General features: G+C 42.3%; 1 protein-coding gene across 5 annotated transcripts in view; it reads right to left on the bottom strand.

The window, feature by feature from the left end:
• Positions 1 to 24,038, bottom strand: part of fbxl16 (F-box and leucine-rich repeat protein 16) — a 165,284-nt gene that overhangs the window by 138,942 nt on the left and 2,304 nt on the right. The window contains exon 1 of one of the 5 annotated variants that reach the window (XM_063057478.1): positions 23,721 to 23,738. The exons of 2 other annotated variants lie outside the window; for them this stretch is intronic. The gene's annotated coding sequence lies outside the window, so the exon portion shown is untranslated. Of the gene's footprint in view, positions 1 to 18,609; positions 18,924 to 22,007; positions 22,101 to 23,720; positions 23,739 to 24,038 lie in introns of those variants that run through there. 2 more of the 5 variants (XM_063057477.1, XM_063057475.1) reach the window with 2 other exon arrangements.

Here is a 24,038-nt window from a genome sequence, read left to right as displayed (position 1 = left end):
AAAGACCTGTCTTGCGTATCATTCATACAGACTTAGTTGTATTGCATATCACTCAAACAGATCAATTCATTACAACAATGAATAATCCTGTGGAGAACAACTTGCAACCAGTCACCACGCTCTGTTGCCATTTTCCAAGAAACCTCCTGACTATTCCCCCACTGCATATGGTGTTCAGCTGGTTAATGAGTGGGCGGGTAATTATGCATCCCTACAGACACCATCTTAGATATAAAAATTATGAGACTCAGTAAACAAATAAGATCAAACACAAGACATCAATAATTTGGTATCAATTAGATTGAAAGGGTGCAGAGAAAATTTAAAAGGGGGTTCTGGGACTTGAGGACATGAGTTATAAAGAAACTTTGAATAGGTTAGGACATTACTCTCTGGAGCAAAAGAAAATGAGGGGAGATTTTATTGAGGTACACAAAATTGTCAGGTTGGGTGAGCTGGAACGAGGGGTCATAGGATCAGGGTGCAAGGTGAAATATTTAAGGGGAATCTGAGGGGAAACTTCACTCAGAAGGTTGTGCAGGTATAGTACAAGCTGCCAGGAGAAGTGGCAGATGAGGGTTCAGTTGTAACATTTAAGAGAAGTTTGGGTATGTACAGTACGTGGGTGGCAAAGGGTTTGATCTGGGTCCAAATAGGTTAGACTCGGCAGGAGATCAAGTTGCCATGGTCTGGAAGGCCTGAAGAGCTTGCTTCTGGGCTGTTGTACCCTGACTCTACTTTGATACATTAGTCAATAAGCAACAGCTAAAATAACAAAACCTAATGAAGAGTCTCAGCACAAAATGTCAACTGTTTCATTCCATCTGCCTGCAGCATTTCATGATTTTTTGGTACAAGAAATCTTATGTACGTTGCTCTAGATTTCCAACATCTGCAGTATCCCTTGTGTCTAATGATACTGTTGAATATTTTACGATTCAGAAAGCGTTTTCTAAATCACGATATCCTATTTGCGTTACTGCCATAATGTCCTTTCACCCTTGCTAAGGTTGTCAAACTTATACAGCAGCACCACCGTAGTGGTAAATCGATGGGACGTGAAGATTTGGAATCGGACCCCGATGAGCACAAGGGGCTAGCAAGAGGTTCCCCCACTGATGAGACTGAGTGGAAAGCTTTGCATTTTGACAGTAGGGTACAGCACCATTGGACTGAACAACTCCCTCAGCTGCCAGAGCTGGGCACTAACCCAAGGTCAGTGCTTATTTGTGAAGAACCTGATTGATCTTGGAATGTACACAACTTGCATAAAAACACTCCATTCTATCCTCAGAATACATGACTGGGACATTCATCTGTGCAGCTTGCAAAAGTAGCACTTGTGGAAATAATTGCATTAACATGACATTAATATTAGTTAATAATGAGGATTGACTTTTTGGTACAAAGTTCAAAGTTCAAAGTAAATGCACCATCAAAGTACATATATGTCACCACATACAACCCTGAGATTCACTTTCTGTGGGTATACTCAATAAATCCAGTTACCATAATAGAATCAATGATTTTACCAACTGAATGATGTGACATCAAGGAAAGCCCCTTCTCTTCCTGAGGAGCAGGCACCCTGTCTGGCCACAGCCAAGGTGAGGAAGACCCTGGCCTGAGTAAACCCACACAAAGCTGCAGGCCTGGACAACTTACCCGGTCAGGAGCTGATGGACTGTGCTGCCCAGCTAACAGAGATCTTAACAGACATCTTTGATATCTCTCTGAAACAGTCCACTGTCCCTGCAGGCTTCAAGGCAGCCACCATCGTTCCACTGCCCGAGGGAACAACGGAAGCTGGCCTAAATGATGACCGGCCAGTGGCAATGACTTCAACAATCACAAGGATCCCTACCACCCATCCCACATATACCTTTGATGCACTATCATCGGGAAGGAGGTACAGAAGCATCAGGACTATGACTGCCAGACTGGGTACCAGCTACTTCCCTCAGGCTGTGAAACTAATGAATACCCTGACACCACCGAGGTCTCATCACTATGACAGCGAGCTGTTTACTGTTTACCCGTGCTGCACTTTACTACCTTCATTTTGAATTGTATTTTATTAACTTATCTATAGTGTAATGTTTTGGTTTATGTGCTGTGTGTGATATATGATATGTGGATGCACCATAGTCCAGAGGAAAATTGTTTTATATATTGTTACGAGAATACACATAAAATTAAGATGTTTGCTGGCCTGGGCTAGCATCAGTGGCATCAGCAGTTGGTCTGCCACCTGCCCTCAGGGGAAGGAGAGATAAGGAACAATGGAGCAGCGTCTGGAGATGTGTAATGAAGGGATGTGGGAGGAAGAGCTGTCTGGAGCGGCTCCCCCCCTTTGAACCCTGAACTGTTTGAAGTGATGGACAGGCGATACCCCAGCAGGGGGATAAAAAGGGACAGGTTCGCTAAGACAGACACACACGCCACCCGAGGTAACGAGACCCTGGAAGCGGTGCGCTTCTCACGAGTGGGTGAGAAGTCCCAGACAACGACAAGGGTGGAAAGGTACGATCAGCGGGAACCCGGTGTGTGTCCGCCCTTGCCTGGGTGCCGGGTTCACTGCAGAGGATCGACCGCATCTGGAGGAGGGGTCACAGTCGGTGACCTCAGGTGACATCACCAAGGACCTGCCCAAAAGCTGTTTGTGAGCCATCCCGCTGGTCTGTGAGTGAAGCTGTGCTGAATGATGAGTTGTTCCTATTCTGTCTCTCTTCCCCCACCTTGTCCATCGCCATGGCAACGATTACTGCGAACTGAACTTTGAGTCATTTTGAAATTGGTCATTTACCCCTAGACAACGATAGAGCTTGATTGATGCTGTTATCTTAATTCTGTGCACATGTGTGGTTATCATTGTTGAATTGTTGCATTTATTATCCTTTCGATTACTGTGTTGCTTGTTTCTTTAATAAAACTTTCTTAGTTCTAGTACTCCAGACTCCAACTGAGTGATCCATTTCTGCTGGTTTGGCAACCCAGTTACGGGGTACGTAACAATATATACACATACACATGAAGGGCGAGTGATAAGTTCATGGCCTAAGGTAGAAGGAGTCAATTTTAGAAAACCTAGCACATTTATTTTTCAACATAGTCCCCTCCTACATTTACACAGTTAGTCCAGCAGTCGTGGAGCATACTGATCCCTTCCTTGTAGAAGTGGACCACAGCAGGGCTGATTGATAAGTTCATGGCCTAAGGTAGAAGGAGATGAATTATTAATTTCAAACTTTCTGCATTATCATTTAAGGAGTTGAACTGCACGCGCATGTGATGAGAGTGCCTTGGACCTCCAGGTGGTTCACAGCAGGGGTGATTAATAAGTTCGTGGCCTAAGGTAGAAGGAGATAAGTTATATGGCTCTTGATACATGCACGTGCAGTTCAACTCTTTCAGTGATAATGCAGAAAGTTTGAAGTTAATAACTCATCTTCTACCTTAGGCCACAAACTTATCAATCACCCCTGCTCTGGACCACTTCTGGAGGTCCGATCCATATGCTCCACAACCGCTGGACTAAGTGTGTAAATGTAGGAAAAATAAATGTGCTAGGGTTTCTAAAAATGACTCCTTCTACCTTAGGCCACAAACTTATCAATCACCCCTCGTGTGTGTGTGTATATGCACACACAGTCAGATGACAATAAACTTGAACTTGATCTAGCTTTGGCCTCCCGCACTGTAAGGCCCAACATTAACTAGAACAACCACCATCTAAGAAATTCTCAACTTTATGAAATGAATATATAATTTTACAACTTCAGGTAAACCACTCTTTTATTACTTCCTGTCATCAATTTTAGTCTCTTTCTCACCATATTTCTTTAAAATGCTTTGCTAATGATCACTACTCATGCTGCTTATAACATGATTTATCTCAGACTACCTACTTACCCCTTACATTCTCTCCCCAGCTCTACACTGACGACTGCAAACCCCTTGCTCTTTCCCAGGTCTGAGAATCTTTGAGTTGTCTCTCTGTCCACACCTGCTTCTTGACTGGCCAGTTGCTTCCAGCATTTATGTGTTTTGTTTCTGGAAAATGTTAGTTTTGTAGGAAGATTGACTTGAATAGGGTTCTTTTCTTAGGAAAAAAATGAAGCTGAGGGAAGTTTTAATTGAAGTGGGCCAAATGAATCTACTAGTCTATAATTTCTTTGGAGTTTAAAATTTGGACTAATCTTCTGTTCCACAACCTAGACATTGTAAGCTAGTCTGCATCATTAATAATTAGTGTTTAGAAGTTGGTATAGTGGAACTTATATAAATAGCTATGGCACATACAGTCTAAAAGAGCACAGGAATGCTCAATGAATGGTAAACAAAATTACATATCTGAGTTAGACAACACAAATACATAATGATTTAGGAATTATTTTAACTCAACCCTAATAAAAGGCACGTAAGTATTATTAACAAAAGACCATAAGACATAGGAGCAGAATTGGGCCATTTGGCCCATCGAGTGCTCCACCATTCCATCATGGCTGATTTAGTTTCCCTCTCAATCCTATTCTCCTCCCTTCTCCCTGGAACCTTTGACATCCTTACAGATCAAGAACTTATCATTCTCTGCTTTAAATGACTTGGCCTGCACAGGTATCTGTGGCAATGAATTCCGCCAGTGGCTCAGACTTCCAGTCACCATGGATACATTGGACGGGTGTTTGGTGACTGTAGTCAACAGCAAAGGTAGGGGCATGACTTTTCCTAATAAATGACAGTGAGCTACCAGAATCTAAAAGAGGAGCTTCAACAGGTTTTCACTTAACTTCGACTATTATAAACATCAGCTCTTTCTCCTCACATTCTGTTTGTTTTCCATTACCATACTCACAATCATTACTGTCATGTTATTATGCTATTAGACAAAACTCTAAAAATTATATCTCAATGACATGATTATTAAACAATAATATGTACAGAAATATTATTCTCCTTAATATATTAAAAGATTAAATGTCTTGCATGACATCTCTCTTTTTTTAAATGGAGAGCTAACCTGTTTTCTTTAACCGCACCAACATTAGCACTGCTTACACCAAAGTACATTTTACTCAGAAAGAAAAATGCTGCAAGGATCATGTAAAAGGAGTAATTAGATAAAGTAGGCCCCAAGTGGAAACATACACAGAAGAGGGCCCTAAAGAAATGGACTTTAAAGAGGCTGGGAAGTTTGTGATGGAAACTTAGGGAATGGTGTTTTGTGTAGATGAAGTTTTGCCATCAATGCTGGATGAAAGGGAAGCAAGAAATGTATAAAAAAGGCATTTGGTATTATGGAGAAGGGATTTTTTTTACTTCGATAACTGGGGCGGAGCTACTGTATGTGTGAGATTTAAATTTTGGGACTGGATTTCTAGGAATTTGTTACATTATAGTACTGGAGTGACAAATGAGCAAAATCTGATATAGGATGGGATATCAGTAAGAATACTAGGCTGAGCTGAAATTTACAACAATGAAATACAATTAGACATTAACTGCCTTTGTATAACACAGACGACAAACATTGCTTTATGCAAATCATACTGATCATTGTAACTTGTTTGCCTTGTTTTCCAGGTAACGTAGTATGTAATTGCTTCTTGTCTTATTCCTAGTACCCCGTAATTTACCTCTTGCCTTAGAAACATAGTACTGTAATGCCATTTTGCTACATGTTTATGCATCTATGATCAGAATCACATTGCAAGAGAATTAGTAAAACATAGTTGAAGCTCAAAGTAAATTTATTATCAAAGTACATATATGTCACCATATGCAACCCTGAGATTCATTTTCTTGTGGGCATACTCAATAAATCCAATAACCATAACAGAATCAATGCAAAACCACACACCAACAGGGCAGACAACCACTGCACAAAAAAAACAACAAACGATGTAAATACAGAAAGAGAGAAATAAAAGAAGCAATAAAAATAATAATAAATAAATAGATTAATTAATATTGAGAACATGAGATGAAGAGTCCTTGAAAGTGAGTCCATTGGTTGTGGGAACATTTCAATGATGGGGCAAGTGAAGTTGAGTGAAGTTATCCCACTGGTTCAAGAGCCTGATGGTTGAGGGTAATAACTGTTCCAGAACCAAGTGGTGTGAGTCCCAAGGCTCCTCTACCTCCCTCCTAATGGCAGCAGAGAAAAGAGCAGGACCTGCGTGATGGGGGGCCCCTAACGGTGGATGCTGCTTTCCTGTGACATTGCTCCGTGTAGATGTACTCAATGGTGGGGAGGGCTTTACCCATGATGGACTGGGCCATATCCAATACTCCTTGTAGAATTTTCCATTTAAGGGCATTAGTGTTTCCATACCAGGCTGTGACGCAGCCAGTCAATATACTCTCCACCACACATCTATGGAGGTTTGTCAAAGTTTTAGATGTCAAGCCCAGTCTTTGCAAACTCCTAGGGAGGTAGAGGTGCTGTTATGCTTTCTTCATAATTGCACTTATGTGTTGGGCCCACAACAGGTCCTCTGAAATGATAACACTGAGGAATTTAAAATTACTGGCTCTCTCTACCTCTGATTCCCCCAATGAAGACTGGCTCATGGACCTCTGATTTCCTTCTTCTGCAGAATTAATCAGCTCCCTGGTCTTTCTCACATTGAGTAAGAGGTTGGTGTTTTGGCACCGCTCAGCCAGATTTTCAATCTCCATCCTATATGCTAATTCATCACCACCTCTGATTCGCCCAACAACAGTGGCGTCATCAGCAAACTTAAAAATGGCATTGGAGATGTGCTTAGCCACACAGTCATAAGCGTAAAGCAACTAGAACAGGGGACACCGCACACAGCTTTGTGGTGCCCCTGTGCTGATGGAGATTGAGGATGAGATGTTGTTGCCAATCCCACTGACAGGATTCTGCAAGTGAGGAAATCGAAGATCCAATTGCACAAGGAGATATTAGTTTGAGGGGATGAAGCATTAAATACTCAGCTGTAGTCAATAAAGAGCATTCTGACATATGTACCTTTGCTGTCCATATCTTTTACGGTTGAGTGAAGAACCAATGAAATGTCATCTTCTTTGGACCTGTTATGTCGGTAGGCAAATTGGAGTGGATCCAAGTTCCTTCTCAGACAGGAGTTGATATACATCATCAACAACCTCTCAAAGCAGTTTATCACAGTGGATGAAAGTGCTACTGGATGATAGTCATTGAGGCAGATTACCATGTTCTTCTTAGGCACCGGTATAATTGAAACCTGCTTGAAGCTGGTAGCTATCTCAGACTATTGATACGAGAGGTTAAAAATCTCAGTGAATACTCCAGCCAGTTGATCAGCACAGGTGTTTAGTACTCAGCCAGCTGATCAGCACAGGTGTTTAGTACTCAGCCAGCTGATCAGCACAGGTGTTTAGTACTCAGCCAGTTGATCAGCACAGGTGTTTAGTACTCAGCCAGCTGATCAGCACAGGTGTTTAGTACTCAGCTAGTTGATCAGCACAGGTGTTTAGTACTCAGCCAGTTGATCAGCACAGGTGTTTAGTACTCAGCTAGTTGATCAGCACAAGTGTTTAGTACTCAGCCAGGTACCCATCTGGGCCGGATGCTTCTCCATGGCTTCACCCTTCTGTAGGATGCTCTCACGTTGGCCTCAGACACTGAAATCACTGGGTTATCTGTAGCTGTGGGAGTTTGTGATGATTCCTCCAGGTGTTGATGGTTAAAGCAAGCATAGAAAGTATTCAGTCCATCCGGAAGCAATGCCCTGTTGTCACCTACTTCACTTAATTTCATTTTGTAAAATGTTTTCGGCATTCCTTGCTGCAACTGTCAAGCACCCTCCATTGATTCACGTTTAGTCTGGAATTGCCACGTCACCTGGTGAGATGGGTTTCTGAAGATCATTGCTGGACCTCCTGTAACTCTCTTGGTTACCAGATTTGAATGCCTCTGATCTGGCCCTCAGCACGTTGCAGACCTCATGGTTCATCCAGGGCTTCTGGTTGGGGGAGACTCTGAATGATTTTGTGGGGACACACTCATCTACGACTGTTTTTATAAAGTCTGTGATAATCATGGTATATTCGTTCAAATCCACATGTTTGATTAATAGAGGTATGAAATGGTTGTGTTGAACCATTATAAAATTCTGAATAGGTCATAAATGAAGTATTGTTTCCAATTCTGGTCATCGCATTTTAGAAGATTATGAAGGTCACAGAAAGGATGCAGAAAAAATTACTGGAATGATTCCAAGGATGAGCAATTCCAACTACAAGGTTAGACTGAAGAAACTAGAGTCTACAATAAATGATGTTATCTCAAGACATTGAGAAAATAATAACATGATTCAGTCAAGGCAACATGGATTTTTATCAAGTTTGACTAACCTACCAGGGTGCTCTTAAGATATGCCTGGTAGAATAGATCATTGGGAACCAATAGATGTATTTGGATTCTAAAGTTTTAGATAAGGTCTCACCCAGATGGTTAATGACAAAACATTAAAGCACTAGGACCTGGGAGTAATACGGTATGTTAATGAAGACCAAGAGTTAGTTACCAGATCGAAAACAAAGATTAGGAGAAAAACAAATCCATATCCGGTTGGATGATTATGAATAACCGGGTAATGACAGCGATCAGAGCATGGATCCCAACTATTCACAATCCATAATTACTATTTGGCTGATGACCCCACCATCCAGGCTATCCTCTCTTCTAATTACTGTCACAGGGAAGGAGGTACAGGAGCCTTAGGTCCCACACCACAAGGTTCAGGAACGGTTTTTACCCTTCAACCATCAGTCTCCTGAAACAGCATGGGTAACTTCACTCACCCAACTCTGAACTGATTCCATAACTTCTAGACTCGCTTTCAACGTCTCTACAGCTCATATTCTCAGTATTATTTACTTAGTTGTTTGTTTGGTTGGTTAGTTGGTTGATTTTTTTTTGCATTTGCCGTTTGTCTTTTGCACGTTGATTGTCATTTGTTTTGTATAGTTTTTCATTGATTCTATTTTATTTGTTCTTCTATGAATGCCCGCAAGACAATGAATCTCAGGGTAGTATATGGTGACAAATACATACATTGATAACAAACTTATCTTAAACTTTGAAATTTTGATTGCTGATCCTATCAAAGAGGAGCTTCAAGAGGACATGGACAATCTAGATCAATAGGCAACATCATGGCAGATGGGATTCAGTGTGGAATATGTGAGGTAATCTTATTCCATAGGGAAAAAAAACAGAAATACTGAGTATTTTTAAAAAGTGAAGCATTTAGGAAATGTTGACGTTCAAAGGGTTCTAAATGTTCCTGCAGACCAGTCTTTGAAAGGTAACATATGGGTGAAGCAGGTAATTAGAAAAGCAAATTGCATCAGCTGGCCTTTATTGAAGAACATCTGAGTTAAAGAGTAAGGCTGTCTGATTCCAATTATAAAAGACCTTAGTGTGATCACACCTGGAGAACTGTGTACGATTTTCATCTCCTTACCCAATTAAGGATATATTTGTTGTTGAGGAAATGCAACAAAGATTCAGTGGGTTGTTTACTGGGATGGTGTGGACTGTAATCAGTGGACTCCTGGACCGTCTGCAGAGATGACAGGCTGTGCACTCACTTTCGTAAACTTCAGTTCTGAAGGTTATTAGTTTAATTTCATTGTTTGGACAATTTGTTTTTTTTCCTGCACATTGGCTGTATGACGGTCTTCTTTCTTTAATGGATTCTATTCTGTTTCTTTGTTTTGTGGCTGCCTGTAAGAAGATGAATTTCAAGGTGTATATAGTTTATATACTTTGATAATAAATGTACTTTAGACTTTGAACTTTAGTCCATTTGCCATTGGGAAGTCTAGAGTTTAGAAGAATGAGAGGTGCCTTTGTTGAAGCATGTAACATTCTTGCAGGGTTTCACAGAGTAAACATGGAGAGGAGGGCTATCCGGTTGAAAAGTTGGGCACTATTGGTCAGAGTCAGAAAGCAAGGTGTGGAAGGAATCTATGGAGATAGAAGTCGGACAGGAGAATCGTGTTGAGATCAGGATCATGTTGAATGGCAAGCCATGAGCATGTGGCTGGATGGCATACCCTTGCTCCTATTCCTTATACTCTTATCTTAAGTTAGAGTTGTACTTCTTGGCACAAGAGAGATTGAAAAGAGACTTGATGGTGAAGGGGATGCGGCTGGGGTAGGATGGTTGGTGGAGGGGGGTGGGGTGGGCACTGAAGAGATTATAATACTTTTAGATAAACCAGAGAGAGTGTGTCGCAGGGTTCGGCTCAAACTGTGTCACCAAGTTTGCGGATGACACACAGTGGTTGGCCTCATCAACAACAATGATGAGTCGGACAATGGGGAGGAAGTGGAGCGGCTGGTGGACTGGTGTGACAAGAACAATCTACATCTGAATGTGGAGAAGGCCAAGGAAATCATTGTGGACTTCAGGAAGGTGCATATGAAGCCTTCCCCCTCTGTGAATACAGGCTGCTCCATAGAGACAGTGAAGTGCACCAAGATCCTGGGAGTTCACATCTCAAATGATCCCACTTGGTCCCTCAATATCACCTCCCTAAACAAATCTGTTGGCCACCTCCCTATCAGGATCCCTGCCCTCCCCCGCCACCACCAATCTTAACTGTGTTTTACAGGAACACCATCATCTTCATCTTTGCAGCATTTATTTTCATTCCAAATCGTTCTCCTTCAGCATTTATCTTATCCACTACTCTGAGTAACTCGTCCTCAGTCTCGGCTAACAACACTGAATCATCTGCATACCTCAAATTGTTCACCGTCACTCCACCAATTTGGACACCAGCTTCATCGTTCAACACCCTGAAGATTACCTCTGAGTAAATGTTAAATAATAAAGGGAAGATAATGCAGCCCTGGTGAACCCCTTTTTGGATCTCAACTTCCGGTGAATTCCCACCATAGTTCTTATTACTGCCTTCTGATGCCAGTACAGACTCGAAATCAGTCGAACATCTTTCCCATCCAGACCCAATGAGTTCAGGCAATTGACCAGTGGTTCATGATTGACTTGGTCAAAAGTTTTTTCGTAATCCAGGAAGCACATGTAAATGTCTTTTTTTCTAGACCTCGTTCCACGATCATTCACAAATTGAAAATCCCCTCATTGGTACCCTTACCCGGCATAAATCCACTCTGGCACTCATTAATTTCATTAAGAACTGTCCTTTTTATTCTGCTTAGAAGTATTAATAACAAGATCTTGGAGGCATGACTTATAAGACTTATAGTTCTAAAGTCTGAGTATTTTGTGCTCTTATTTTTCTTTGGGATCATGACAAACTCTGACACCACAAAATCTGTTGGCCACTTACCTGTTGAGTAGATTGTACTGCAAAGCCTCGTGATCTCCTCAACCTCCGAGTCACCAAGGCACTTCAACATTTTGGCTGTAATACCATCTACACCACAAGCTTTACCAGTTTTTAACTTTCCACTGGCTGCTCTTCTGCGACCAAAATTTCCAGATCTTCTGTGTTCTTCTCACTCACTTGATCATTTCTAGCATTGTAAATGCTGCAAAGATGATGATGATGGTAGTATCACGGAAGAAAGAAGTCCCCAAAATCAGTATCAAAATTAATGGCGTAGGCATAGAGCAAGTCAAGAAGTTTGTGTACTTGTGACAGATGGTCACAGAGGATGGGAAATGTGATACAGAAATTAGACGAAGAATTGAGATTGCAAGATCAACATTCTGGAGCCTGGGTGACGTGCTGTGTGGCAAGAGGTTGGACTTCGGGCTGCGTTGTAGAATTTGGAAATGCTACGTCTGGAACAGTCTGTTGTATGGAGTCGAATCGTGGACCTTATGCAAGGAAGCGCAATGATGACTGGAGGCATTTGAAATGTGATGTTTAAGGAGAATGCAGAAAATTAGATGGGTGATGAAGGTCAGTAATATGGAAGTGTTGAAGAGAGTGAGGAGAGAAAAGGAGCTGCTGAAGAATGTGCAGAAAAGGAAGCTGGAATATGCCGGGCACTTGTTAAGAGGTGGTGGACTGCAGAAATTGTTAATGGAAGGGATGATAGAGGGAAAGAGGAAGGCAGCGAACCACTTAGTACGATAATGCGAGGCAATGGACTGGGTTGAGTTATACTGAGGCCGAAAAGGGAGTGCAAGATCAAAGAAGATGGAGGTGCATAGCCACCAAACCCGGATTCAGGACCGCACCCAGTGACTGACTGACTGACTGACTGACAGGAGCACCATTGATGGCATCTTGACAAGCTGCATCTCCATCCAGTATAGGAGCAGCCAGGCATTGGACTGGAAGTCCCTACAAAATACATTGCAGTTACTTTCCCAGGATGTCCCAAAGACAGGAAGAGAGCAGGAATACCACTGGCTCTAGGTTTGCCTTTAAGTCACACATCCTTAACTTGGAAACATACTGCTAGTGGTTCTGATTTCTTGATCTCCAGAAGGAGTGCAGCGGTTCGCAAGGATACTTGAAGATGGGCAACAACTGTTTGTCTTGCCAGCAACACCCACATCCTGAAAGATTTAATTTAAAAAAAAATTGTGGAATTTTTCAGCAGGGGAGTAGGGCCCTCATCATAGCATGTGTTTGCCAGCTCTATCGCTTTCAATCTTCAGCTCTTCCTTGGACATTTTACCCTGTGCATATCCAATTCTGCTTTCAAGGTTATTAGTAAGTCTTCTATTTCTAAGCAGGCTTTCAAAAGTCAATAAATGTAGCTTCCAGAATAATAGAAACAGCTTTGGGTCTATTATCATCTAAACTCCAAAGCTGTGTGAAAGACCATGGCCTCTCCCACCCCTTTCCACACTTACTGAGTCACACAATACAGTTAAAATGTCAACAGAAATCAAGACATCATGCAGGATTCAACTGGGCAAAAACACGTCAACCACGCGACAAACCAATCAAGACACAGAGTTGAATAAAGGAGAACATATTTATAGACAAAAACACAACTTAATCAACAGACTCCTATGCAGAAGCTTTCTTAAAAGAGCCATTGTCTAAGTACCTCATACACCCAACTGAAACATTGGTGTTGGACCATAGCCCAAAGATATAAATTTGTTATGGACCAGTTCAAAATAAATAATTCACACTAATGATTGTGCCATCTGTGGCAAGGTGTTACTCATTTAATAGGAATACTTATTGGATGTACAGTATGTACTAAAATGAAACCAAAGACATAATTTTGGCAACAGTTTCTGAGCTTCTGAAATTTTATCTATCAATACAGCATAGAACGGGCCATTCCGGCCCAATGAGCTCCCCCACCCAGCAACCCACCTATTTAAACCTAGCCTAATCATAGGACAATCTACAATGACCAATTAACCTTTTAACCAGTACGTCTTTGGAATTTGGGAGGAAACCCATGCACTCATGGGAAGGACGTTCAAACTTCTTTAACACAGCATCAGAAGATGAACTCCAAACTCTGATGTCCTAAGCTGTAATAACCATCATGCTAACATTGCACTCCAATATTGTGGATGGAAGAATCTGGTATATAGTTATTTAATTTTTAAATACTGTTACTTTGTTAGGCACGTGGCCAAGTGGTTAAGGCGCTCGTCTAATGATCTGAAGGTCGCTAGTTCGAGCCTCAGCTGTGGCAGCGTGTTTGTGCCCTTGAGCAAGGCACTTAATCACACATTGCTGTAGTCTGTGCGAGGAGTGGCGCCCCACACAGACTTCCAATCTCCGCCTTGTAAGGCATGAAAATGCCCGATGCAGGCCTCTCATGGTCTGAGTCGATGTTCCCCTCCCTACTTTGAAGGACAGAGTCCATAAGCCATGCATAAATAGAGTAATGTACAGTAAGACTTTTATTACTTTTCCTGTATATATCCATCAGCTGCTTGGTCAACACCTACTCCTAATTAGCCTGAAGGTAGTGAACTGTCATCCTGAACCACTTGCTGAAAGAACTGTCACAGTAGCTGGTGACCTCCAGGAAATTTGACTAACCAACAGTGACGGAAGAGGAAATACTTCAAAACCATAGCTGTATGAGAATAGAAGTGAACTTATTGGGATCAGCTTTTCCATTTTGTTATTGAGATCCACTTAGCTGGTAAAAGTTATGGGATTGAGATGTAAGTTCTTACAGTGCACTCTGTAGATTTTACACACTGCAACATATTGCCAGTGGTTGCTGCCGGGATTTGATATTTTTGGGTGATGTATGGGGGGAGAGTATGCCAGATAGTCCCAGTATCATGCATTGTTAATGATGTGTGAGGTAGAATGAAATGTCTCGATGGCAGTCAACATTGTTGGGCAGTCAAGGATGGAACAGTCACTTTGCAATCGTATTTCTTCTGAAATAACTTTTATTTTTCATTTTATAATACTTGATTTTCTCATTGCTAAGACTTTTATAGTACAAGTGAATTAGAACATGCTGATTTCATTTAATCCCCATCTCAATCGCATTAAGAGTACAGATATGTTAAAATGAGTAATGAAAAGTAAGTCTAATATTAGCTCAAACAACAGGAATTCTGCAGATGCTGGAAATTCAAGCAACACACATCAAAGTTGCTGGTGAACGCAGCAGGCCAGGCAGCATCTATAGGAAGAGGCGCAGTCGACGTTTCAGGCCGGCGTCGACTGCGCCTCTTCCTATAGATGCTGCCTGGCCTGCTGCGTTCACCAGCAACTTTGATGTGTGTTGCTCTAATATTAGCTATTTAGATAGAAATTATTATTTGAATTATTCAGTGTTGGGGAAAATATTATAATAATTATGTGATTTCTGCCTTCTTGTCACCATGCTGGAAAAGCACTAGAGGTAACAGAGAAATAAGAAGGAAATTGTTATATTTTTGGTAAAAGTTATCACTGGAGTCCAACAACTCAGACATGCAAATGGCAAAGTATGTCCAAGCTCAAGGTGCCATCTGGATAAATCTAATTGTAAATTTGTATGAAATATCCACATTTAAGAAAATGTAATTATGTCTTTTGACTTCTTTTAACTCACTGCAATGTTTGGAGGGCTTACAGAAATGCTCATTTTGTGTTTAATTGGCAAATCACTAGCAAAATTATCAAAATATGTAGATCTGAAGCCTCTCAGTAAATCACAAAAGAAATGGCCAGTTAAGATCCACGTCCAATAATGAACCTTCAACACTTCTTATTACATGTGAATGTTGAACAGATTTTTATGAAATTCTAATTTTTATATTGACAGCGACTGAACAACTACAAAAACCTCTATTTATCTGGACTTGGTAACTTATGTAAAAGGTAACAAGTGTTTGCTTTTGGTAGGGGAAGACCATATGAAGCAGCAAGCAACTACCCATGTGACTGACAGAAATTTAAGCTAAAGTAAGTGCAGAAGAAACTGCATGTCTTAGAGGAAAATGTATAAATTATGCAAAAAATATAATGAGACAGCAGCAGCAAATTAAATATGCAAACATGAAGTGAATATTCTGCATGAAACATTCCCTGAAGCTGGAATCTCATGTGGATAGGGTGGTGAAGAAAGCTTTTGGTATGCTGGCCTTTATTAATCAGAGCATTGAGTATAGGAGTTGGAATGTAATGTTGAAATTGTATAAGGCATTGGTAAGGCCAAATTTGGAGTATTGTGTACAGTTCTGGTCACCAAATTATAAGAATAATGTCAATAAAATTGAGAGGGTACAGAGGAGGTTTACTAAAATGCTGCCTGGGTTTCATCTCCTAAGTTACAGAGAAAGGTTGAACAAGTTAGGTCTTTATTCTTTGGAGCATAGAAGGTTGAGGGGGGACTTGATAGAGGTGTTTAAAATTATGAGGGGGATTGATAGAGTTGATGTGGATAGGCTTTTTCCATTGAGAGTGGGGAAGATTCAAACAAGAGGACATGAGTTGAGAGCTAAAGGACAAAAGTTTAGGGGTAACATGAGGGGGAACTACTTTACTCAGAGAGTGGTAGCTGTGTGGAATAAGCTTCCAGCAGAAGTGGTTGAGGCAGGTAAAATGTTGTTTAAAGTTAAATTGGATAGGTATATGGACAGGAAAGGAATGGAGGGTTATGGGCTGAGTGCAGGTCGGTGGGACTGGGTGAGAGTAGGAGTTCGGCACGGACTAGAAGGGCTGAGATGGCCTGTTTCCGTGCTGTAATTGTTATATGGTTATATTATGGGGTAGTAGAGGAGCGTAGCGGTTAGTGCAATCACTTTACAGTGCCAGTAAACACCGATTGGGATTCGATTCCCACTACTGTTTGTAAAGCGTTTGTATGTTCTCCCCATGAATGAGTAGGTTTCCTCCAGGTGCTCTGTTTGTCTCCCACATTCTAAAGATGCACAATTAGGGTTAGTGAGCATGCTGTGTTGGCACTAGAAGTATGGCAATATTTGCAGGCTGCCCCATCATCATCCTTTGACTGTGTTGGTCATTGATGCAAAACAACACATTTCACTGTAAGTTTCGACATACATGTGACAAATAAAGCTAATCTTTAAATGTTTACACATTCTAATGACAACATTAGCATAGATGCAAGAAGTAAGGCATTCAATCTGAAATAGGGTTATGTAAGTATATTAGACAAGCTATGATGGGAAAGAAAATGTATCGTGGGAGAAAGATTCTACAACTTTATAGAAACACATAAAATGCTGGAGGAACTCAGCAGGCCAGGCAGCATCTATGGAAAAAGGTACAGTTGACGTTTCGGGCTGAGACCCTTTGGCACGTGACCTGCCGAAGTGTTTCTGCCCGAAACGTCAACTGTACTTTGGATTTCCAGCAGCTGCATCTTGTTTGTGATTGGATTACTACAGTTTTATAATATAGTTTCTGAGGGTCATAGGACATTGTTTTAAACATCTTAAAAGTAAACGTATACGAGAATAGCAACATAAAAATTGATAGAACAGCTTCATGGTAGATTCATTTAATAGTGAGAATGTGCTGACCATCACTGTAAGTATTGATGCAGCAGATGACTCCCTCCTAAGCTCCACTGTGCCCATCATCATCCAGTACCCAGATAATTGTTACATCTGTTTGCTGTCTCGATGGATTCTGCAACATTTGATATACCTCCTTTTCCATTACACTTTAAGGCCAAGTTCCACTACGATACGAATATCTAAAATTGCCTACTCAGGGACAGAAGATTATTCTGTAGTATTCTTTTCTGTATTGCTCTGAGGATAGGCAAAAATGTTGCACTGTTCTCAGTTCACCAAATCCAGCTTCACTCTGAAAGAGGGTGGGTGCTATTCCATAAGATGGGGTCTTCAAAAATATCTCCTAAGAATGTTAAAAAACCAGTGGTCAAAAAGACATGTGCTAGCTTCCCCAGCATCAGACTACACTTCCCAGCATGACCATTCAGGGGAAAGTGCCCATTCCACAGTGAATCAGGATCTGGTCTGACATGTGCTGAATGCTGTTTAACATAGTGAGCTACCAGCTTTACTCATGGGTTGAAAGTGAGGCATAATCTGCCCTGGGCAGCAGTTTGCACCTCTCCTGGAGGCCCCAGAGGAAAAAAACATCCCCTCATTGGAATACTGCTGGGCCTCAAGTCCAACAAGCAATTGTTACCACAAGAGCCTCTGCAAAAGCTGGAAATCCAGAGCAACACATACACAATGCCGGAGGAACTCAGCAGGTTAGGCAGCATCTGTGGGTGGGGGAGTTGGGGGGTGAGGAATGGGCAGTTGACATTTCGGGTTGAGACCCTTCATTAGGATTGGAAAGGAAGGGGGAAGAAGCCAGAATAAGGTGTAGGTGTAGGGGGAGGGGGAGGAGTACAAATTGGCAGGTGATGGGTGAGATTGGGTGAGGGGGAAAGTTGGTGGGTGCTGGAGGGGAGGTGAGGTTAAGAGGTGATAGGTGGAGGAAGTGAGGCGCTGAAGAAGGAGGAAACTGACAGGAGAGGACAGTGAACCATGGTAGAAAGGAGAGGAGGAGGGGCACTAGAGGGAGGTGATGGGCAGATAAGAGGAGAGGTAAGAGGTGGCCAGAATGGGGAATAGAAAAAGAGAGAAGGGGGAGTGGGAGGGGAGAGGGAACAAGCAAATGTTCTGTAATCACCGAACTCGACTTCACATCAAACTGAAGAACGGTATTGGTCTGACTAAGGGTCCAGAAGGATAGAAATATAAAACTAGCTAGATGCTAACCCCAAACAAACAAAAAAGCCGCCAAAGGGCCGTGCCAAATTATATCGGATGGTGATCGTTCCCCACGCGACCGTGACTTTCATACTATTGATGGTAGGTAAATATAAAATGGATTTAGCTTTACAACTCCATCCAGACCCTCCTCCGTTGTCGTCTCTGAAGCGCCAATCGCGGCCAACAGACCCTGATACTGGACATTCAACATCCTTCCGCTGTGACTGTGGCCCCACCGTAACAATTTTAAATGAGTACGATGTTGGAGTACAATGATAGCATTGGCATAACGCTCCCGAATCCACGATCCATTCAGAGCATTATTGCGAAATATCCCGACGGATTTAGGGTTGGAAGGATGCTAACCCTTTCTTTATCCTCTTTCTCATGGACGTCCTTGACGTGTGAGCTGCTGTAATTGTCCCTGACTGTTGAAACACATATAAAATACAGCCCTCCCTACCTGCTCAGTCGCCGTTTGTTCACCTTTCTGTGAGGGAGCTACGGCCGCTTACATCTCTAGGTCCTCGCCCTTTCCATCCACCCGGCCGAGAGGTGATTGCGGCTGGTTTACAGTGAACATCCCTCCCCGCCTACTGCCAGCGAGCCGAGGGCCATGTATATCCAGCTGGTGCCTGATGGACAACGCCTACACTCCCGCAGACATCAGGCAGAGACAACACTGCCAGAGGCTGCAAGGTAAAAATAACTCGAGCCATCGGCATTGGTAGGACAAATCCTGACGTCGTAAGATAAACCGGGTTCTGGGGCAGAATAGGAATGAGCGCAGGTTTAAAGCGAGGCCGACCTCTATACTACCGCCCCCACCCACCCCCCTCACCTTCCGGTACTGATACACACACGCCAAGATTTACAGCAACGGCGGTGCTGAATTTCAAACCACATACAGTATTTCTAATTATACAGCGAGGCTGTGCATCCCCTGGGTGCTGTGATTAGGAACGTTATATCAGAGAAACTGGTGACTTTCAAATATCTAACTGGCCTTAATAAGGAGCAAAATCAGAATGGCCGATTTTGTCGCCGGTTTACAGGCAGCAGCTGTGCGTCTCTGTGCTTATAAAAGCAGTTGTATTGGTGTATTGTCGTTCCCAATGATCATGGGATCAGTCAGAGCTCAGCCCTATTAATCCGGTAAAAATAACGAAGCGGAAGAACTCATCGTACAACAAACGTGTGATGCATGGATTGGATCTGCGGCGCCGCGCTAATTTTTGCTACAATTTGTTTTTTTTTGGCTGGGTAGATCTGGGAGGGACAGAGGGGAAACGGATAGGGAGAAAGGTGGGGAGGGGGTATTTATACAATGTTGGTTTATAATCAACCCTAAGATCGCAGAACTGTAATGTAGTGTCCGGATCAGAAGCCAACGTGGGTCATATCCACGTCAGTCTCAGGTTAGAACAGAAGGCGTGAGACTTGTCCGGATGCGAAAGGAGCTCCTAAAAAAATAAAGCTATTGTAGCTCAGGTGAAGAGACGCTCTGATGAATGCGCCGGGCTGGCATGGACTGTTATGAATCGGCGCTTACTCGCTGCGTAAGGTAGTAACTTTGGACTGGGTACTATGGTGACTGTCATCATTTCAAACCCCACACAGATAACTGGGAAGCTTAAATTCATTTACTTAAAGACGTCTACAGTGAAATGTTCGAGGTAGTTACGAAACTGCGGGATTGTGGCAAAAGGCCATTCCTTCTCCTCCCCAACCATCACATGTGTATTTAACCCTCAAACAGCATCGTTGACTCTGGAAAAACTCCAGCGGGTCACTTAGCTGAAGGCCGGTCAGGGATGGGCGACGAATGTTTTCCTTACTAGTGACGCCCATATCCTGTGAATGAATCAAAAAGGAGCATTGTGGCTGAGTTGGAGAGGGAGGATACCAAGGATAAATTACCACGGTGAATGTCAGCCAGACGCTCCGCCCGACAGCATGCACATGTTATTAAAAGGCAGGGTCGCCATCTGCTCGCTTGCTTTCAAGGACCGCGATCTTACACCTTCTTGATGGTCTCTTCCAGACAGGTTCAGCTGCTGATCAAGCTGTTGGGTCTCAGTGACCATATATGCCAACAATAACTAAACGGATGCGAAATGCGTCAGGACTGCAGTGTTTTTTTGCCGTGTTGAGCTCTGCTCCCCGCCCCCAACCTCTGAGCTGCAGCTTCTCTCGTCAGGCAAAGCCGTTTGAAGGATATTTTTGCCATTTCTCTCTCCGGAGGGAGGGTAAGAATTTGAGCTCACTGTTGTTGACTGAGTTCTGCACTCACTCCCAGAAACTCACAGACACTCAAAGGTACTGTTAGATTGGAACATTCTCTCAGACTTACCGACGGAATACCAAACCCTGCCATACTCAAACATACGTGCAGACTGAGAGTCAGCCACACCCCCTGTCATACACACACTCTGAAGCACTGCCAGACTGATATACTCAATTGCACTCGCAAACTCATATACAATCCCTGACCTGACGCTTCCAGACACACAAACCACACTCCCGGACACAGTGACACTCTCCGAGGTCAAATCGTTCCGCGGTTAATAGATACGGCATCATAATAAGACATACTCGCAGACTGACACACAGTCCCATACTTTCAGACACGCCCCAGACTAATCCTTCATCTGACACAAGCACTATACTGGTTTGTACTCATACACTCAGTCTTGTATACTTAATTTCATACAAGGCGTAAATCGCATAGAATCACGCACACTTCAGTAAATAGGCTTGGTCCCAAGGCCATGAAATCATCTACTGTGTACAGATTGCTTTCTGTCTGACATTTTCACCTTTTGGTTGTCAAATAAACCCTCCTTTGCTTCACCATTCTTGATTCCTTCTCCAATATATCCCCCACTAACCTCACATTTACACAGTTCATCTACACCGAGCTCAAACACAGACAAACTCTTCTCTCACTTGGACTGTCTTGGTTTTCTTCTTACACCCATCTCCCCATATTTGCTCCACCTTTCTCTCTCCCTCTTCCTATTAGTATTTGTTAGCTTTATTTCGACCTCCATCTACTCCCTTACTGCGTTACCCCATTTACAATCTTTTTTCTCTTTACCGATTGTGTTTGTCATTTCCACGCAACATTTATTCACAATCTATTTTAATGAACAATGTTACACAAACACGAAGCTGTTGTAAAAACGAACAGCAATGACACACAATTTTGCCAAATTTTAAACTAATGGAAACATACTCCGCGAACAATGACATGTGACTTCATTTGAAGTCAGTGATGAAATGCATAAAATTTTGGTGACATTTTGATAGACTGATGTCCCCTCTCGAGCAGAAAACTTGGGAGTTCCTGCTTCTGAGCACAAGTGAGGGCAGTGGGTTTCAGTCCACTCCACATCCTCTCTGGATGGTAGTACTGTATCTGGAAGTCTGCGAACGTCCGAGCAATCACTGCCATCCCGTATGTAGGTCAGAATTCACATTTTATTCTGTAAATTCAGGAGCTGAGCAACTTCCACGCGACTTAGTTATTACTAGAGCAACACACACAAGATGCTGGAAGAAATCAGCAGGTTAAGCAGCATCTATGGAAATGAAAAACAGTGGCCGTCTCAGGCTGAGATCTTTCTTCAGGACTGGGAAGGAAAGCGGAAGAAGCCAGAATTACATATCATTACTAGTTGCGTGGACTTAAGAGTTTGCCTGGGGTCTCATTTGGAAATCACCAGTGGCAATATACAGCATTATTTTACGATCAAGGAGGACCACGAAACTATCCAGGAGGAACATACTTAAAATAGCAAAAGAGAGTCCACCGAGCAGCCGTTAAACCAACCGAAAACCACAACGCTGCATGAGTACCTTGGAGAGCACCAGACCGCAGCCTGGTAACCTGGATCAGCACCGCGGACAGCACCATGACGGCGTAAACCTGCGAACTGTCCGCCGTAACTCCAGCCCGAAGAGTCCTTTGAAAAACCGCAAGTCATTCATCCTTCACAGTTCTCCTACATACTGCGATCTATATCGGGAACATCGGGCCTGCTGGGGTTAATGCTTCCTGACGACCAGTTCAGAAGTGTACGTGATCCTTTATTAAAAGAGAAATGCGCGAGTGGATATGTGGCTGGCTGGCACGTTCTACAACCGTGAATGAATAGATCCTTGACTTGGATAATCGTTTGACTTTCACCTGGCTGTAATCACGTTAGTTTCTTGTCGCATCGCAACACTCCGTGTGTGTGTGTGTGTGTGTGTGGTGTTATTGGTTAATATATTATCTTTAATGTTGATACAACTGGCCTAAACAGACAGAAAGTTATTTTCAACTTTGAAGATGTTAGAAAATGCAAGAAACCGCGATAATTTGTAGCACTCCACTTCAGTGAAGGGATTCCCATTGAGCTGGTATTCTTAACAATATTATTCATAATCTGCCTTCTATTAAAACAGCAATTACTCCCCAATAATCAGAACTGCAATCTACCTCATCATATACTCCATTTCACTGGGACACATCCCAATCACTGAAACAAGGAAGACCCTGGAATGTACCCTAGGTCATACACCGATCCCTTCTGAGGCTTTTCTTGGTGTCCTAGGATTAAGGAAAGGAGGCCAATTTAGATTATCTGCTTCTCAAAACTATCTTCTATCTTACAAAAGCTCTACATCTAGGTATCAAATAAACATAGAATTAGACCCACAATCCATTAATCTGCAAACAATCGGATCAATAACCCATGCAGGGGCACTATTTCCCCGAGAGAGAATCAACAGGCTGGAGAAATCAAATAAGTTAATGGCCATGCCACTGAATTTCAATCACGTCATGATCACCTCTCTATTGCCCCACCGAAAATGGAAAGAATGTCTACATGAAAATGTTTTCGGAAGACTGAATGATTTCTCCCGGTAACGAGAATTTCAAAAGCGACGCCTATCAGTTAAAATCGATTAATTTAAATCTTGTACGAACTGAAGGTACAATTCTGAAGTAAAGAGGATAGAATGACGAACAGTATAACAGTTCCTATCGATGCAACCAAAACTGATTTTAAAAGAACTCATTGTTAAATGGAGTGCCTCAAATCTGTGCACATTCAATGGACGATTCTAGCCCATGATCGGTTTATTCAATTTACTGCATCTCTTGCTTTAACAGAGGGTAGACTGGATTCGGATGAGATCATTCAGCTCCTTGGCCCTGCTGTACCATCCGGCGATACTGTGCATTTGTGCCCCATTTGTTCCCCTTCCCCTACATATTTTAATGTTTTTATCAACAAAAGCCTCAAATTTGAAATTAATCCAACTACAACAGATGTAATTTTATTAATATTCATTAATCCTGTTATAACCCCATGTTACAAATGCTGGAAATATAAAATGGCATTATTGGGTAATACAAAAAAGGTAAATTAATACAACAGAGATCTTTGAGAGAATTAATACAGTGATTCTGTAGTATATTCAGTTAGGAAGAACTGGCTCAAATATAATGTGAAGAGAATAATCTTGATAATATGCGAAGGGTTTAAAACATGCGTTCCCAGAAAACAAATGAATACTCACTCAATTATATGTCCTTCCTACCAACACCAACCAGTGCCTGCTCTTGGAACCTTTCCATTAGCGCACTGGGTTGGAATGGAGTTGCCCTTTCAGCAACAGTAATCAACACTACTTTTGTCCACGGATAGTAATTCAGATGTCCCTATTGACAGGTCTGACAGGACTTGGCACTGATGATTACTGTAAATGACTTCAATGCCCAATGAAACCTATTAATCCGGAGCTTGCATAAACCTGCAAACGCCATCCATTCTCGCCATTTCAGGAAAGTGTGAAGTGAACCATGAAAGTAATAATACAACAGTCGGCAATGGGTTC

This window comes from Mobula hypostoma, chromosome 9, assembly GCF_963921235.1.
Source record: "Mobula hypostoma chromosome 9, sMobHyp1.1, whole genome shotgun sequence".
NCBI classification, from domain to species: Eukaryota; Metazoa; Chordata; class Chondrichthyes; order Myliobatiformes; family Myliobatidae; genus Mobula; species Mobula hypostoma.
Note: the sequence above shows the minus strand (reverse complement) of the source record. Positions and strands in the feature narration are given on the sequence as shown.